Source organism: Pogona vitticeps, chromosome 5 (assembly GCF_051106095.1).
Source record: "Pogona vitticeps strain Pit_001003342236 chromosome 5, PviZW2.1, whole genome shotgun sequence".
Taxonomy (NCBI): Eukaryota; Metazoa; Chordata; class Lepidosauria; order Squamata; family Agamidae; genus Pogona; species Pogona vitticeps.
Window position 1 is genome coordinate 39,732,046 of NC_135787.1, and position 17,058 is coordinate 39,749,103.

At 42.6% G+C, this 17,058-nt stretch overlaps 1 long non-coding RNA gene across 1 annotated transcript in view; it reads right to left on the bottom strand.

Annotated features, from left to right (window-relative positions):
* Positions 1-9,374, bottom strand: part of LOC140707583 (uncharacterized) — a 12,117-nt gene extending 2,743 nt beyond the window's left edge. Inside the window, exon 1 of the long non-coding RNA XR_012087730.2 lies at positions 9,211-9,374. This is a non-coding gene — a long non-coding RNA (uncharacterized LOC140707583). The remainder of the gene's footprint in view (positions 1-9,210) is intronic.
* Positions 9,375-17,058: the final 7,684 nt, after the last annotated feature.

Genomic DNA, 17,058 nt, shown 5'->3' on the forward strand with positions numbered 1-17,058 from the left:
GCTGACTGTAACATTTGTTGTATTTTTGTGGTGGGCTTGAATACTGTTTGTAGGTTGTGTTTTTTCAAAAGTTTCCCCATGCGGTCCGTGACCCCTTTGATGTACGGCAGAAATACTTTATTTGTTTTTCTTCTTCAGTTCGGTGTTGTTTTCTTGGTTTGATGGCTCTTGTGATTTCATATTCGGAGTAGCCATTTGCCTGTAGGTCCCAATTGAGATGGTTGAGTTCAGTGCTGAGAAACTGAGTTTCACAGTTCCGATTTGCCCGGTCTACCGGTGTTTTGATTATGCCTCTTTTTCGCTGTGGGTGGTGGTTGGAGTTTTTGTGTAGGCACTGGTCTGTGTGGGTGGGTTTTCTGTAGACCTTGTGTCCCAGTTGGAGGTCAGTTTTGCATAGGACCATGACATCTAAGAACGGGAGTTGGCCCTCTATTTCTTTTTCCATGGTGAATTGTATATTTGGGTGGATGCTGTTGAGATGGTTGAGAAATTCTTCCAATTTTTCTTCACCATGACTCCCTCTGCCTCTTCTCTACGAACCCTGTACATTGGGTGAAGGTTGGGTTTCAGACATCTGAGTTATAAAACCACAAGGAGGGCCCCCCAGGAAACTTCCCCACAGACACCTAGAGATGTCAAAATCACAAAGAAGTTTCTACTGCCTCTCCTCTACAATTCCTTCAAGTTTGGTGAAGATTGGGTTTTAGACATCTAAATTATACACCCACAAAGTGGGGCCCCCAGGAAAGTACCCTTTAGCAGCTGGCTTGGGAAAACCTAATCTTCACCAAGCTTGGAGGGACTGAAGAGGAGAGTCATGGAAAGCATCTTTGTGATGTTGGTGTCTCTAGGTACCTGGGGGGGGGGAATATTCCTGGGGAGGCCCTCCTTGTGGGTGTATAATGTGGACTTTGGAAAGACAATCTTCACCAAACTTGGAGGAATTATAGAGGTGAGTCAGAGGAAGCTTCCCTGTAATTCCAGGTTCTCTAGATAGCTGGGGGGCTGTTGTATTGGCAAATAAAACAATCACTAAAACACATGGATTTGTATTCATTGGGACATTGATTCTTATGAATACAAACAGATGAATTTGTGATTTTTAAAAATTACGTAAGTTGGTGATTTGTTTTTAATTAATGACCCGTGTCTAACCAGGATCAAGGAACTTCTTTCTACTCAAGATCCAAACTGGTTCCAGGTGAGCAACACACACACGCACACACACACACACACACACACACACACACACTGCTGTATGCAGCCCCAACATGACTACTCATGTATAGCATGCATATATGCTCTTGGGAGTCATACTGGAGTTGTACTGTAAATGAGTTAGGTTGCAATATTTTAAGAATAATGTCAAGGGGAACCTCCTATGGAGCTCATTACATATAACCCTCAATGAGTTAATAGCGGAGTTAAGAACTGCAAAATACGTGTCCCACTGTGATGAATGCAGCCTACGATCTATGTATCATGGTTTGCCAGATACCTGACACACCACTCCCATTTTTGCAGGAGATTTGAGCCAGGCATCGTCAGACATTGCAACAGCTATAGTTCAGCTGGTGGATCACAAGTCCTACGGTCCTAATTTACAGTATGTGTTGAGATAGGACACCTGTCTGATATGAGAAAGAAAATCAATTAAACTCAAAACAAAAAAGAGTTCTGTGGCACCTTTACGATTAACAAGTTTTATTTGGCATAAGCTTCTGTGGGCTAGGCCAAATAAAACCTCTTTGTCTTAAAGGTGCCACTGGACTTTTTGCTGTTTTTGCATTAATAGACATTATCCCAGTAAAGATAATGAATGAGTCATATGTAAGTCTAATATACCAAAAGGCAGCAGCCTGTTTCATTGCTATTATAGGAAAAGTGTTACAAAAATATGATACATAACACAGAGAATTTTTAAAAGAGTATAATGGTGTCTGTGTTAAACTATAAATCACTTCTGTTCTCAATAGATTCTCATTAACAATTATTAAGGAACAGTGGGTTGGATTCAGACTTATCTATGATCAGAGTTGGCCCATCAGTTGGGCAAGTTTATCATTACTAACTTAAGCCCCATTCTTTGAAAGAATTTGTGTTGATGGTTCTACTACAAGCACGACTAAGTACAGCTCTAACCGCATGTCGCCACTACTGTAACAACTGAATTCAACAACAGTAACAGCAATTCAATATTGCTGCTGTCAACTCAATGTACTTCATAACTGATCTACAGACCAACTGATCTAGTGAAAATGCTAATTTGTAAAATTTCATTCCAGTTTCATTAAATATCTTCAAATTCTACCTTATTTTATAATACTCTAGACCCATGGTCCCCAACCTTTTCCCAGCCATGGACTGTTTGGGGTCTGGGGTCTGTGTGTGTGTGTGGCATGCTCATGGGGGCATGGCACACTCACTGGGTGTGTGTTGCGCTCATGCGCATGCACAGGATGCTTGCTCGTGGGGGACGCTTTCGGGGGGCAGGAGATCTCTGTCCATGGGACGCTCCTGCCTAGGCCATAGACCCATGCCAGGTCGTGGACTGGGGGGTTGGGGACCCCTGCTCTAGACTGTAGATGATGGTGGAGACTCTATCTTAAATTTTTATTCAAGGATTTAGCTTTGCATTCATTCAAAATTAAAAATGATGGAAAGTGAGCAGAAGAGGGATGTAAATCTAAGGAATAATCCAGAGATAGTGAACATTACTTTTTGAAACTACAGCTAAATTAACTCTACCATGCTGGGGCTATTTCAGGGAGTTCTAGACAAAAAAAAAAGTAATGTTCCCCAAGCTCTGAAGAATATTACATCCCCAAACCCATGTTTGCAGAAGCCTTGCCAAGGATCTGGATAGTTGCATTTTCACAAGTTTGGTTTATATCTGTCAAAGTTGAAGTGTTAAGACCAAAACGCCCCTATCATTTTAATAAATGAAAGTATCTATCCATCACACTCTCCTTTCTCATTTCTGAAAGCTCTGTACATTAAAAAAATCCTAGAGCCACATTGCAAAACTCTTAGGAGAAGGCAGGTTGTTTCTTCCTTCCTAGTATAGTGGTATGAATTCCTGGCAGCTGAACAAGGCCTTTCCTTTGGCCAGCTTCACTTTAGCTCTGTATATGCAAAGGGACCCTCACCACCATGCAGTGATTCAACCAGAAGCCAGCTCAGATGGGGAGAGGGGATGAGCAGCATTTTATCCTCCCCTTTGCTTAGGGCCGTTGCTCTTTTCTCCATATCACTGCTATACCCTTAAGAACAGCTGATCTGCAGCCAAGCCCTGCACACTCCCCACAGCCAGCAACTTCCTCTGAAGCTGCAGCACATAATTATAACCAGCTGTTGAGGGTTGTCTGTGAGCAGGCCAAACAGCATCTTCATGCCCAGCGACTGAAAGCTGACTCCCTCCCACCCACAACTTTGCTACAGCAAATAAGCTGAAGGAAGCTCTGCAATGTTTGAGCAAACAAAAGGAAAGGACTCCGGGTGTTTGTCGTAACAGCAGAGGTGCTAAGTAGACCAGGCAATTCTGCCCCCACTTTGGCATCCACTTTCCCCTAGCCTAGTGCAATCCTTTCTGTGAACAAATGCATTAAACAGGCTCCTTCTTGGGCACTTGCTATCAAGTCAGGTTGACTTGCCTTCATCCCGCCAAGTACATGGCATGCTGTTTTCTTTTTCTGCAAGTTCCCCTGCTTGAAGGCATTTTCTCTCCCCCACTCACTATTTTATTTATTTATTTATTTATTTATTTATTTATTTATTTATTTATTTATTTATTTATTTATTTATTTATTTATTTATTTATTTGATTTCTATACCACCCTTCTGGCAGCCAAGGCCACTCTGGGTAGTTTACAACAACTAAACAGTAATAACAATAGAATCGGAAACATAACAACAGAAGTAAATTATAAAAGCACAAAGCAAAATACAGGAGACATAATAAAATGCAATAAAATAAAATTTCCCAGAAGGAGGGGAACTACCACCTGAACATCTGATACTTTAAACATACGATACAACCGAGGAGAGGATACAATGGCATCCTATGCCATGAAAGCATCTCTGCTTTCCATTGGAAGCATCCGATTGGCTTGTGCTAGCCCTTCAGCAGACCAGATCTATGTAAAGGAGCTTGTGATATTCACTGGGGCTCCTTAAGTGCTTGCCTGCCTCCTCTCAGGACTCATCTCACACCACTGGATCAAAAGCCATGCCATCGCCAAGGGACAAATCTTCGTTGTCCTGCTGACAACATGTGGGATCTCTCCATCCATTGTGGTCCAGGGTGGCTTTACCTGCGGCGTCTCCCAGCATGTTGTGGCTGAGACCGAGGGGCGCCACTTGGTTGTTGGTCATCAAGACCTCTGCTAGATATTTGGCAGCATCGCCGTTCAGCTCATTCCCCAAAAGCTTCAGGGTCACGAGGGTTGCATTTGCCCAAAGCATAGCAGAGCAGACAGAGCCTTTGCTCCATGCACTCCGGATCTGTTCTCTGGCAGATCAACAACTGAAATGAAGCAATGTTTCTTCAATGGCAGCTGTTCCCTCTCCATCCATCCAGTTGTCGCTCAAGTTTAACTTTACAACAGACACGTTGTTCGTCAAGGGAAGGGCTAGAGCTTTGGCTGGTTTAGGATTAAGGCCGTGGTGCGTCAGGGTCAGTTCGGAATCTTTCATATGGTGTAAAAAAAATAAGAGATGGGGACAATACCATAGGTCTGGCAAGTGTCAAGGTATCTGGCTCTTCCTGCAGGGTCATATGATTTTCTCGATTCTTCTATTTCCAGGTCTGTCTCCCACTGTTCACCCTCATCTTGATCATCTTCAGACTCTCCTGTGGAGTCATCCTCCTCATCTTCTGTGCAGCAGATGTGGCTTTTTTCATGTTCAGTCTGCAGTTCAGCAGCCCAGGTGGAAAGATCCGCAGAGGCCTGAAAGTTGCCGCCACTTCAGGCGACATCGGAGGGAGACTCGCGCCCGGAGAGCCAGCCCCCTACTCCAGTCTCCTGCTCTGGCACCGGAGACAGCAGCGGTTCCTTGTTTGCAAGGGGATGGTTTGAAATCCAGCTGTGGAGTCTGACAGCCATTATCTTAGCCTAGTGGTGAGCAACCTGCAGCCTCAGGAGATTGTTAAATTCCAATTCCCAGAAGATGTAGCCAGCATGGCTAATAATGGTAGTGTGGTCTGGTTGTACCAGTGAGTTGCAACTCTCATCATCACTACTGGTGTGGCTGGCTAGGGCTGATGGGAACTGAGGTTCAACATCAGGATAGCCAAAAAATTTCCCATCTTAGTTTAAATTGCCCATGTGACGGTAGTTGGATCATGCGGGTGATTCCTGTGGCTCTTTCCCATGAAGATGAGGGAGTGTCTATCTCACAGGGAGGTCCCAGGCAATCTGCCCCTTGCTATTATTCTAGCTGTCAGAAAAACTCATTAAAAACATAAAACTTCCACGTAAATCAACGTTTTAAAATCCTCACATCATCAGTGAAGACAGAATCAAAAGCATTCTGCTACATTTTTAACATCCACAGAAAGTTATTGACATTTAACTTTTACTGGTCAACTGGAAGCCTGCTAGGATTCATGCTGTATAAAAGGATTTGTTCAAGGTCAAAGAGAAAAATCTTTGAATGACATGAAAACAGCAGAGGGCACGTGTGGAAAAGAACTTTAGCAAAGCTGGCATGGTTGAGCACCTGTTGAGAGGCCACATGTCATCACGTTCTCCTCCCCCCCTCCCCCCCATACATGATCTTCCTTTTCACCCCTGCAATCTCCTTGTTCACTCACTTTTCCTTTGGAGCCAACAGGAGAGTGCAAACAGCAAGCGAATACTGGTTGCAAGAAGACACTGCCTTGCTTATTCATGAGCTCTCTGCTTGGTGAGCAAACAAATGATGGAACTCATGAAGGAAAAAAAGGACAGCAGTTTGTGCAGGGCATGTTTTAGATTAAGCAAAGCAAAAGCAAAGCTTGCTGCCTATATACTGCGCCATAGCACTCTCTGGGTGGTTTACAATTTAATTATGCAGGGTACACACACCCCTGTCCCTGGTGAGCTGGGTGCTCTATTTACCAACCTTGGAAATATGAAAGACTGAATCAACCTTGAGCCAGCTACCTGAGCCTGTTTGGATCAATCTCAGGTTGTGAGCAGAGTCTTGACTGCAGTACTGCAGTAACCATTGCTCCATGAGGTTCCTTCACAATATGATGATGATTATGATAATCTACAGACCCTGCAGCAGGTCCCCCTCAACAGCACAATATCCTCCTCCTGCAGTGTTACTGATCTGGGGCTAATCTCCTTCTTTGAGGAGTAGCAGTGCCAGATTGCCCATTGGGACAGATGAGCCACTCTTCTGCCTAAAACTCAAACTACTCTCATCCATATCACTCTAGCTTTCTTCCTTCTCATAGGCAGAGGGCCGCCGTGTGTGAAAGGGGAGGCAGAAAATATGTCTCTGTAGATGCTTGTATGAGCACCAGTTTCTACTGCATCCACCAATGGTTGCTGCTTCACCAATCACAAAAGGCACCAGCTATTGCCAAGAGGAGTGGCGTGCACAAATGAAGGACAGAGGTGGCTATAAAGGATGGTAAAGGCCAGGTGCTTTTTTTGCAAGCACAGAATGAAGTGTGACAGTGCCCAGTTGTTCTCAATTAAAATGCAACATCATTCTTCAAACTTTATTTGTGGCATGCAATTTTTAAAATCATTTATAATTCCTCTAAGAACACTGTGGGGAATGTATGGTCCTCCAGGCATTATTGGGCTACAGCTCCCGTTATCTTTAGCCAGCATAGCCAGTAATGATGGGTGTTGCACTCCAGCTACATCTGAAGGGCCACCTACTTCCTATCCCTGCTATAATATCTATAACCATTTACTATCAAAGCAGATAAGTCATTTGCCTGAATTCCAGTGCTGGTCCCAGATATTTGAAGGCATTGGGCAAGAATCCATCAATGCCCTTTCCTCATTCATTGAGCTACCCACCGTACAATCCTTATCACCAACTCAGACATTGGGGGAAAGCAAAGGCTGGAGTCACTAGATTGAGTGTGCTGCCCAATATTCCCCCTGCATGGTTGGAAGATATGCAAGCAATGGTATGCTATATATATGTCTGAGTTGGTGATAAGGATTGTAAGGTGGGTAGCTCAATGAATGAGGAAAGGGCATTGATGGATTCTTGCCCAATGCCTTCAAAAATCTGGGACCAGCACTGGAATAAAGGCAAATGACTTATCTGCTTTGATAGTAAATGGTTATAGATATTATAGCAGGGATAGGAAGTAGGTGGCCCTTCAGATGTAGCTGGAGTGCAACACCCATCATTACTGGCTATGTTGGCTAAAGATAACGGGAATTGTAGCCCAATAATGCCTGGAGGACCATACATTCCCCACAGTGTTCTTAGAGGAATTATAAGTGATTTTAAAAATTGCATGCCACAAATAACAAAATTTGATGACTGAATGAATTGGCCTCCCCACATAAAGGAGTGTCTGCAACTTCTTCCCAGCCTCTGGATGCAAACAGAAGCAGAAAAATAAACTCTTACATGTCACATCAGTTGTAGCCATTAGGATAATTCCATGGGCAGAAAAGAAAGAGCTCTAGGCTCATGAACCTTTGCCGATACTGACTTTGACATAAACTAAATGTTCTAGGAAGCCCTGTGTTACTTTCTCCTGTGTTGTTATTTTAACAGAACTAGTTTCAGCAGAAAGAAAAGTAAATGTAATAAAGTATTTGTCACATATAAAGCTTTCCTGCTTAGATTCAGAATTTACAGGCCCATAGGAAGCATTAAATAATATTAGTTGAAGGTTTCCTAGTGCTTTACAATTATTAACAAAAAGCAGAGTCCTTTGGATACAGATTGGGACCCTGCTGAATGGAGTAAAATATGGACTACGCTGGCGATTCTGGGAGTTTAAGTATTGTGAACACAGCATTATAGGGAATTGGATCATACTGAAGTTGTCTCGTTTGTAAGTATATTGGCAGCAATAACATAAGGACCTACAAGCTGTGGTATTTGTTCTTATGTAGTACTGTAACAGGAATATATTTATTTTAAGGTCCAGTTTAATGCAAGATGAAATATTAGTTCAACCTTTCCAAAATACTCAGTGGTTGTTTCTCTCTTCTCCTCAGATCTTACACATTTATAACCAAAGTCCTGTTTCACAACTCTATTCTTCCCTGTTAATTCCCATATGGACTAGCCCAACAATGGATATTTGCAGCTAGTAGAGCTATATATGAATCAGCTTAGAAGTCAATTGGACAATTTGCCTCTGAACAAATGTTAGCTTATACATTTCTGATCTGTTTCTTTAGTGCTTTCCATATTGCAGTGACCTTTCAATGCAGGCACTTTTAAGACACTTTGGAAATCACTGTTATGCCAATAAACTTGGAAATTACTCAAGGTGGGGGTGGGAGCAGAGGAATCTGGCAGCAGTTTGTCCCAGGCTGTTAACCAGCCTTGTTAGTTCAGTAGCTGAAACTGTTCTGTCACACCTAACCACTAAAAGATGGGTTTTTTTGTTGTTGTTGCTAGAAATAAGGCTGGCAATACTAAACAGAGTAGCCTGACACTGGCTTGCTGGAGATTGAACCAATAGGGACTTTAAAAAAGCAAACCGATTGTATAATTCAAGAGATAGAGAGCACCCCATTTAGGAGATGCCAGACATGGGGTAATCCAAAAGAGAGAGAGAGAGAGAGAGAGAATCCCGACTCTTACAACGATGATGAAGATGATGATGATGATGATGATGATGATGATGGAGGTGACAGTAGTTCAGCTAGTGAGTAAATGCATTCTGCACATGCTTAAAAGCATTCTTTTGTTTTCTACTGCTTTGGGAAACCTGGCCATATCTGTTTCCATGCACAAATAATTTCTGGAGGGATTAGAGAGAGAGAGAGAGAGAGAGAGAGAGAGAGAGAAATTCCCCAAGACGAGTATTTTAGGAAGTCCCCTGGAATTTACTGTCTTCCTTTGTTCTGTCTTTCGAACATCCATATTTACACCCTAGAATCACCCTTCTGTTTCCAATAGGGCCGGCGCTCCTGAAAAGCAGCCCAGCCCACGAGTCCCCGCTCTCCACCTCGGGGCTAAAGCTGTCATCGGCAGGAAACACACTGTGCTGAAAAAAGCCACAACCTGCGCCGCCGCTTCTTTGTGAGGAACGCTGGCTCAGCGCCATTGCTCTTCCTTCTTCCCATGCTGCTCTTTTTCCCCAGTCCCTGTCAGGCGTCCAGCTGCTGACAAGCGACGGGGGAGGCAAGGGAGCTGGGCTGCTCGCGAACCGCCTTTGGCCGCGCCTCTCTCTCTCCACGGGTTTTGCGGCTACCCGCTGCAGCTGCCCCACCTACTGGTCAAACGCAGTTTCTGCAAGGCCGCACACCTAGTCGGGTCTACGGTGCCAAAGGGTGAATTTTAAACTCCACATTGAGGTGATATTTTTTATAGCCCAATCAAAAAGGGACCAAAAAAAAGTATTTAGAGGTACACAGAAGGCACAGGCTTTCAAGAGGGTATTCTCTGCATCAGATCCAATGGTAAAAGTTAAACGGGTGGGAGCAGAATGTGGAGAGGTTGATCTTAAGCCCTTGCTGTTTACATGGTTTCTTTAGCATGTAAAGATGGGTGGGTGGGGGAGAAGGATGTTACAAACAGGCCCTCTGAGGGCTCAGAATGAGACACGGGGCATTTACTATGGTGAGGGCCCCTCATTGCTTTGGAAGAGGGTAAAATATGTAAGGAGTGGTATGTGAAATTTTTGTTGCTGCTGTGCATGACACTCACACTCCCTTGGTAGATGTGAGCCTCCCCACCCCATCCCCCGGGGTGAGGCCAGGTCAATGGCCGTGCTGCCCCTCCTCCTACAGCCTTTCTGATTATAAAGAAATGAGTCTCAGTGGGCAAGATACTGGTGTTAGATTTCCACCAGGTTAGCCCCTCTGAAGTCCACCATCTAAACACAGTGAGCTCAAAGCTGTACATTCACCCTGTTGAGGCACACAGGCTCCTTAGCAGAAAGAAGAAAGCTACCAGGCTATCTTGGGCGACGTCTGATACCACTGTGTCACCAGAGGGGGCCCGTTGCCGTGTCTAACCCATTACATCCTGAAACAACGCACAGGCAAACAAGAACTTACAATCACCCTTTCTCCCCTTCCCTGCAACATTTAACATCTTGCCTGCTGAAGAGTGTACAGTTTGGAATTTGTTTTGTGTCATTGGTTTTGCTGGCAAATTTAAAGTGTTTCACTGGAAAAACATTTTCTCTTCTTTATTTTTTCTCTTTGGTGCCTTAAAGGTTTACAAATGTTAGCTTTGAAATTTGGAGGGAAAATAAAACTTATTAAATTGCAGTATATGTTAAACTCTCTTCAGCCCTCTCCCTCCACCAAGCAGAGTTCTGCTTCATTTTGCTTTCCTGCTAAATTAAGCACCACTTCTATCTGTACTTTGTTCAAATACAGTAGTTACCCAGACAAATTTCTTTCATTACTGGAATGTATTCCTCACTGTTAAGGAATGCAGTTGCTGTTTAGGACAATAAAATATGCTACTTTTCAAAAAGGCAATCCAGGAGAGAACCAGATTGGTAGACTGTTTTTCCCTCAGTGGTCTTAATAATGTCTTAGGCAGAAAGAGGACAAGGCCTTTTCCTGTCACACTGAGCCAATATCACGTGGCTTAGTGGTTACAGTGTTGGACTAGGAGTGGGGAAATCCAGGTTTCAAAATGTATTGACAAAAAAAGAGGTGGATGATTACTACAGAGGATCAGCTGTGTTATTTTCTCCTATGGGCATTTGATTCCATGAGTGTAGGCCATGTTGGGGCATCTACACATGCAGAGGCATTCCATCTTGACAGGAAAAGCGTACTTAATCTCATTACTCCTCATACACAGGGCCCAATTAGGAGTAGTTTAAAGGGTCACCCAAGCTTTCCAGCCACTTTAGGTAGGAGCAAAGCACCACTACTGCTACTCCCTATCACAACACAGTGGTGGCAGCTCCTCCCTCCCAAATAAAGGAAAGTATGGCATTGGCAACAAACCAAGAAAAAGGAAGTTGATAAGGGAGCAGTAGCCCTCACATTCTACCATCCACGTGAGAAGGATGCTGCCATAGCTGTGCCCATGCCCTTTGCCCTCTCATGAAAAAGAGACGGCAGTAACAGTCATGCCTCTACTTGCTTGTCCACTCACAAAAAAAGGCGGTGGTCATGTGGCTGATCCCCGGTGACCCAAAAAGGAGAAGGATGTGGCAGCAATGTTCATGGCCAAGGAAGAGGTGGCAAATACGAAAGAGAGGAGCCTCCCTACAAAGAAGAAGGAAGTGGAGGCAGCCATAATGTTTGTCATATCCAGAAGCTGGCCCTGGAGAGTTGTGTAGACCAGTAGCAGCTTGCTGACAGAGTGGTTTAGGGAAGTTGTGAATTTTCCCTCCCAGTGTCCAATCACCTGAGGCAACTGCCTCACTTAGGCTAATGATAGAGCAGGCCCTGATATCATCCAGCACCTACATATAAAAGCTCTTCCTCAAGCCCCATCCCTCTGTTATTCCAAGACAAGAAGGTTAGGTCTTACAGACAAGAAGATTAGAAGATTGAGATGCAGAGAGTTGGAAACCAGAGCAAATGCCCATTGTTTTGTTTTATAAAGTGATTTTAATGATTTTGAGTCAAGTATCTCCAACTTTCTTAAATTACTGAGCACAATTGGAATGCTGAGGAAATATCATGGGAACCATCACAAAACAGCTGCTAAGGGAGGTATTAACCATTTCATACCAAGGCAAATTAGTTTAAGACTGGAAACCAGCCGTCCAAGAACTCTGAAGTACAAGGACAAACTGGGGGCCAAATCCCAAGAAACAAAACCCATTTCTTTGAATTCACTCCCAAGAGACCATTAATTGCACAGAAAAGCAAACCATTTATCTTCTCAAATCAGCATTGAAGTTAATTTACTTTATCAAGCACATTTCCCCAAACAAGAAAAATACTCACATCGCATTCTATGATCACATAAACATCACAGAAAATACAGACCTCTCTCTCTCTCATCCTGTTTAGAAATCACACCTGAATCTGTGTAGGGCTAAATGGGTGGTAGAAGGATGGAAATGCCCCACCGCATAAGCCCGCATTGCTCCCAACCTGGATGTAAGACATTCATGTGTTTAATGCAAATATTTGCAAAATGGCCTGTAAGCATTTTCAACTGAATGCGCTCATAACATTCCCATGATCAGGAGCTCTGCTTTACCTTGGTTTCCCAGCCACAGAAGAGCTGGAAGTAAGTTCAGTGAAGTGTTATTACCGTCTCTCTGCAGATTTTCATGTTAAACTTGAAAAATCTTACTAAAGTCCAGTAATGTAAGATACGGGGCTTACATGTGGACCCCTGACCCCTCCACTTATGTAGTCCTACAAGGATTCAGGCACAATGCCTGAACAGAGCTACTGTACTATACTTCATTTTTCTCTTGTTTACCAATGCTAGTCAGAAAAGTCACTTAAAGCCTCTTCTTTGGGCCATCTACAGAAAATCTCAACCGTGATAATGTTCCCCAAATCTAGAACTCCAGGTGGTCACTGATGCCTCCATCACTAAATGTGATCCAGATTCAATATATTTACAACCTGTTTCTAGGTGCACATAGAAATGATTTGGTGATGAGGGGGGAAGATGAAATCACACCTGAGGGGCTCTGTAGGATGATATGTTAAAAATGTCTTCAAATGTTGTCAAATTACTGAGAGAAATGCACACTTTGAATTATCACATTCAACATTCAGCAGCCTCAGTGTAATTTGTATACAATACCATAAATGAGGCCTTTAGAAAACTGCCTTATAAAAAGATCATTTGAACAGATTAATTGGTGAGACACTAAAGCAGAATGCCACTTTTATTTAGGTCAGGGAGTGGGGAAAGGTGGCTGAACTAGAGAAACATTTCTCCTCTTTTTGTCACAGCCTGAGGTCACTCTGTGAAACTGATTAGCAATAGATTCAGGAGAGACAATACAGTACTTCTTCACACTACAATGCATACTCAATTTATGGAATTAACTGACACAAGATTAGAGATTGGGAATAGTATTTTATTTTTTGGGGGGGAGTACAGGTCCACTGGCTATGCTGGCTAGGAGGTTCAGGACAGTGTAATTCAGAAAACGGTATTTCCAAATTCTGCATCAAACATGGTGGTAAGTTACAAGCTCAGGTAGTTTAAAAGGGGGATACAAGAGATCTCCAGTGGATGGGTCTATCTATCATCAGAATGGTTATATGGAGGTTTCAAGTTTAGGGGCATTTCGTCAAGTCACCTCTGACTTATGGTGGCTATATGAATGAGCAATCTCCAAAATGTCCTGTCCTCGAAGCCCTGCTCAGCTCCCGTAAACTCAAGGTTAAGGCTTCATTTCCTTTAGGGAGACAATCCATCTTCTGTTTAGTCTTTCTCTTTTCCTCTAACCTTTTCTCTCTTCCACTACACCTAAGAATAAAACCTGCTGGACAGCAGTAACAGAGAAAAGTTATTGTCCTCATATGTGACTCAGGGCTCCCCAAAGTCCATTGATTGTTAACTAGCAAACAGACTTTACTGACCAATCTATGAAATGACATATTACAGGAATGAGGAAAGACCTACCAGTAGATGATATTGTTTTCTACTCCTCTAGTCTTGTCTCAAATGGATTCATTCCTAGTCTGTCAAACTTGTGGGTAGTTTAGAACTGGGGAGTGGGGGTGCAGTCACATGAGCTTCAGGGTGGTTTTGGATAGCAACTCTATCAGCCAGTGGGTGAGGAATGCATGGAGTTGCACTTTAACTACACCTGGATGACCACAACTTCCCATTCCTGATTTAGGGCTCATGTTGTTATTTATTTATAGCCTGCTTTTTCTCCAAAGAGTTCAGGTACTGTATATTGTTCAGCTAGACACCCAGTGTGGTGTAGCTGATATAGTGACAAACAATGAGACCCGGATTCAAATCTCTGCTCGACCATAGGAACTCATTGGTGGGGTGAAGCTGGTAAAACCATTCTTTAAATATTTCACTTACTTTGGAACTCCTATTAGGGTCATCATAAGTCGGTTCCAGCTTGATAGCACATAACACATAAACATAGGATTCTGCTAGTTATTGATGCATTTTGAATATGAAGTCTGAAAGATCTTCCTCCCAGTTTCTAACGAGCACTATATTGACTCTTCTTCCACTGGCAGGACTTGGAGGAAGTAGAGAAGCTAGTGGTTGCTTGTAAATAAACGTGGCTCTATTTTTGGGTAGCTAACTTCCTCCTCTACTGCTGCTCCTGATACCTTAAAAGTTCTTTCAGGCAGTTTTGACTCCTGGGCGGGGGGATCAAAGAAGTTTCTATATCTTCCATTTAGCCTTTCTCAAAATGAAGTCCTATGATGCTTTGCACTTTATGCTTCTTCTTTACTGTATGCTTCTTCTTGTATCTAAGCCCAAAGAAGATTCAAGCCATAGGGTTGCAGTGGTGGCCTATGTGAGGGTGAATTCGAAGAACTGAAGTTGGCTGGTATAACCAGAAATCCAGGAGAGTAGATGCTTTACACTTAGAAAATGACTGAGAGAGAATTTTTGAAACTTGGCAGTGCAGGGGAAGGCATGAAGATGATTCGTGCTGATTTTGAGGTAGAAAGCATGAGAAAATTCTTGTTTCTTGTCCACCATTCAGTCACAGACAGTCATCAAGTTGGAATCTTTTAAAGACACTAGGAGGCCTCAGACAAAATGTTCACTTGAGACCCCTCCCTGATGTCTCATTGTCAAAAATTCCATGACAAGATTGTAGAAAGATATTTCTCTCAGAAGATTCCATTATACGGATAAAATAAATAATGACAGTCTTGACTATACCATTACGGGATGTAATTTCTTTTTAATGAAGTCAATTTTGGAGAATGTTCCTTCTCTTCTGCAATTTGAAATCAGCAGAGTTAGATAAAGATGTAAAGCTATTGTAACCTTTGGAAAAGCTTTAACCAGGTTTTTACTGCAAATTATCTTCAAATTACAATGTTCAGTATTCTCAAATCTATCACATGCCTCTGCAGTAGAGGTTCCCACATTTTTGGCATCACAGGCATTCGAATTTTTTTAAAAAACTTCCATCCCTCATCTCTCTTTTGGACCATCAATTCAAGTCCTGGGAATGTTAGATTTTTAAATTTCTAATATAAAATTAAAAGTAAATACAAAAAATTTAATAGAGTACTTTTAAATTAAAAAGAAATGCAGATAATTTTATTGACTCTAGTTTATTAAAGTTACTGAAGAGGAATGCAGGAGGGTTTTTTCAGGCAGAATTGGACTAGCTTTTCAAGGCAGAAGAGAGCTTTTAAAGGCATAGAGTGGGGAGATAAGTATTAAAGGGGATATTCTCTTATGAAATCTAGCAAGGCCTGATCAAAGCATGCAGGTTCCTGTGGAGGTATCAGCACAGAGTGATTTTAAAAATGAGTCAAACAAAGGCAGAGGTCATTTTTAAGTGTAGTGGTTAGAGTTTGAGTGTGATCAAATAGAGATTTGTCCCATGGTTGGATCCACTTTGAGATGGGATGGTTTGCTCCTTTTTCGGGCAACCACATGGTATATAGCAATCATGAACCAGTCTCTCCCTTATCCTTGCCTACCTGTAATTCTTTGAGTTCCTGTCAGGGGCCACTGTTTTATTATTATTATCATTTTATTTTTGTTGCAGGTAGGATCCAGTTTGGTTAAATTCCAGTATGTTGTGTGATCACTGGGATCCAACCAAAGTGGATGGTTTAAGTTGTCACTGTGTACAGGGACCACCTGTCCCCTTCCCCAGAGGAGGCATCATTGAAGTAAAAGCACTTTTGGCAAATGGCCTCAGAAATTACCTCTGGTGGAAAGGCAGTGTGTGTCTCCAGGTGGCCAGGGCTACTCATACTTTCACTCACTTCCTTCTAATTTGTCCTAGGGCAATGGGAGTGCATGGGAACTGTCTTTTTCTTCCTCCTGTTCCACTGAAGGATGCAGCAGCAGCAGAACATCTGTACAGTTTGAATGCCTGCCTCTGTCAGCTATTAGCCCAGTTACTCTTTGAAGCTCCCTCTTTGCATAATCCCCGGCACAGTTTTTGCTTTTGCTGCCACCATTCTTCATTGCACCTATACCCTTTCGGCTTTTCATTTCCTAACTCATCCTGCTGGGACCGTTACATATATCCTTGAAACCTGCATGCACCTCCTCAGTTTAGGAACCAGTGCTCTGTAGCATGTAAGAAAATAATGAACTGTTTTAGTTTGAAAGGAAGGGAAATGTTCTCTAAATCTTCTGCATGCCTTTTCTATGATCTAGGGAATAATGGTCCAGTTTTGGATTCCTTGAAGAAGAGCAAGTGGCAGTGGTTGTGCTGAAAGTCAGCTGCTACTGTTAGCAGCTCCTGGGTCTGCAGCCATTTTGTTTATGCAGTCACCAATAGGGTTTATGTTGTGATTTTTTCCCCATGAGGTTTATGGAGATCAAGTTAGCGGAATTGTGAAGGAAAAAATCACAGCAATGCCAATGCTGATATGGCCCCCTTCATGTGAAAAGGAAAAATGATCAGTCCGATTGCTTTTTGGTTAAAGAAAACAATTTCTTATTTATTTATTATTTGAATTTATATACTGCACCATCTGGCAACCAGGCCACTCTGGGCAGCTAACAAAAATATAAGGAGAAAAAAACTTTAAAACATGATAAAAATAAGTCAATCAATCAATCAATCAGACCTTTATTGGCATAGACAAAACAACGTAAAAAAGGGAAAGTTAAAAGAGGAGTGCAGTTTGCTGGTCTTTGTTGCACAGGATTGTAACATAGTGTAGAAAGGATGCTACGCTCGCAGATACATCCTGTAGAGAGTCACTCAACATAAAATAAACTTTATCAGCTTCGGAGAGGCCTGATTTGTTTTTTAAAATTGGATTTAAAAGTTGG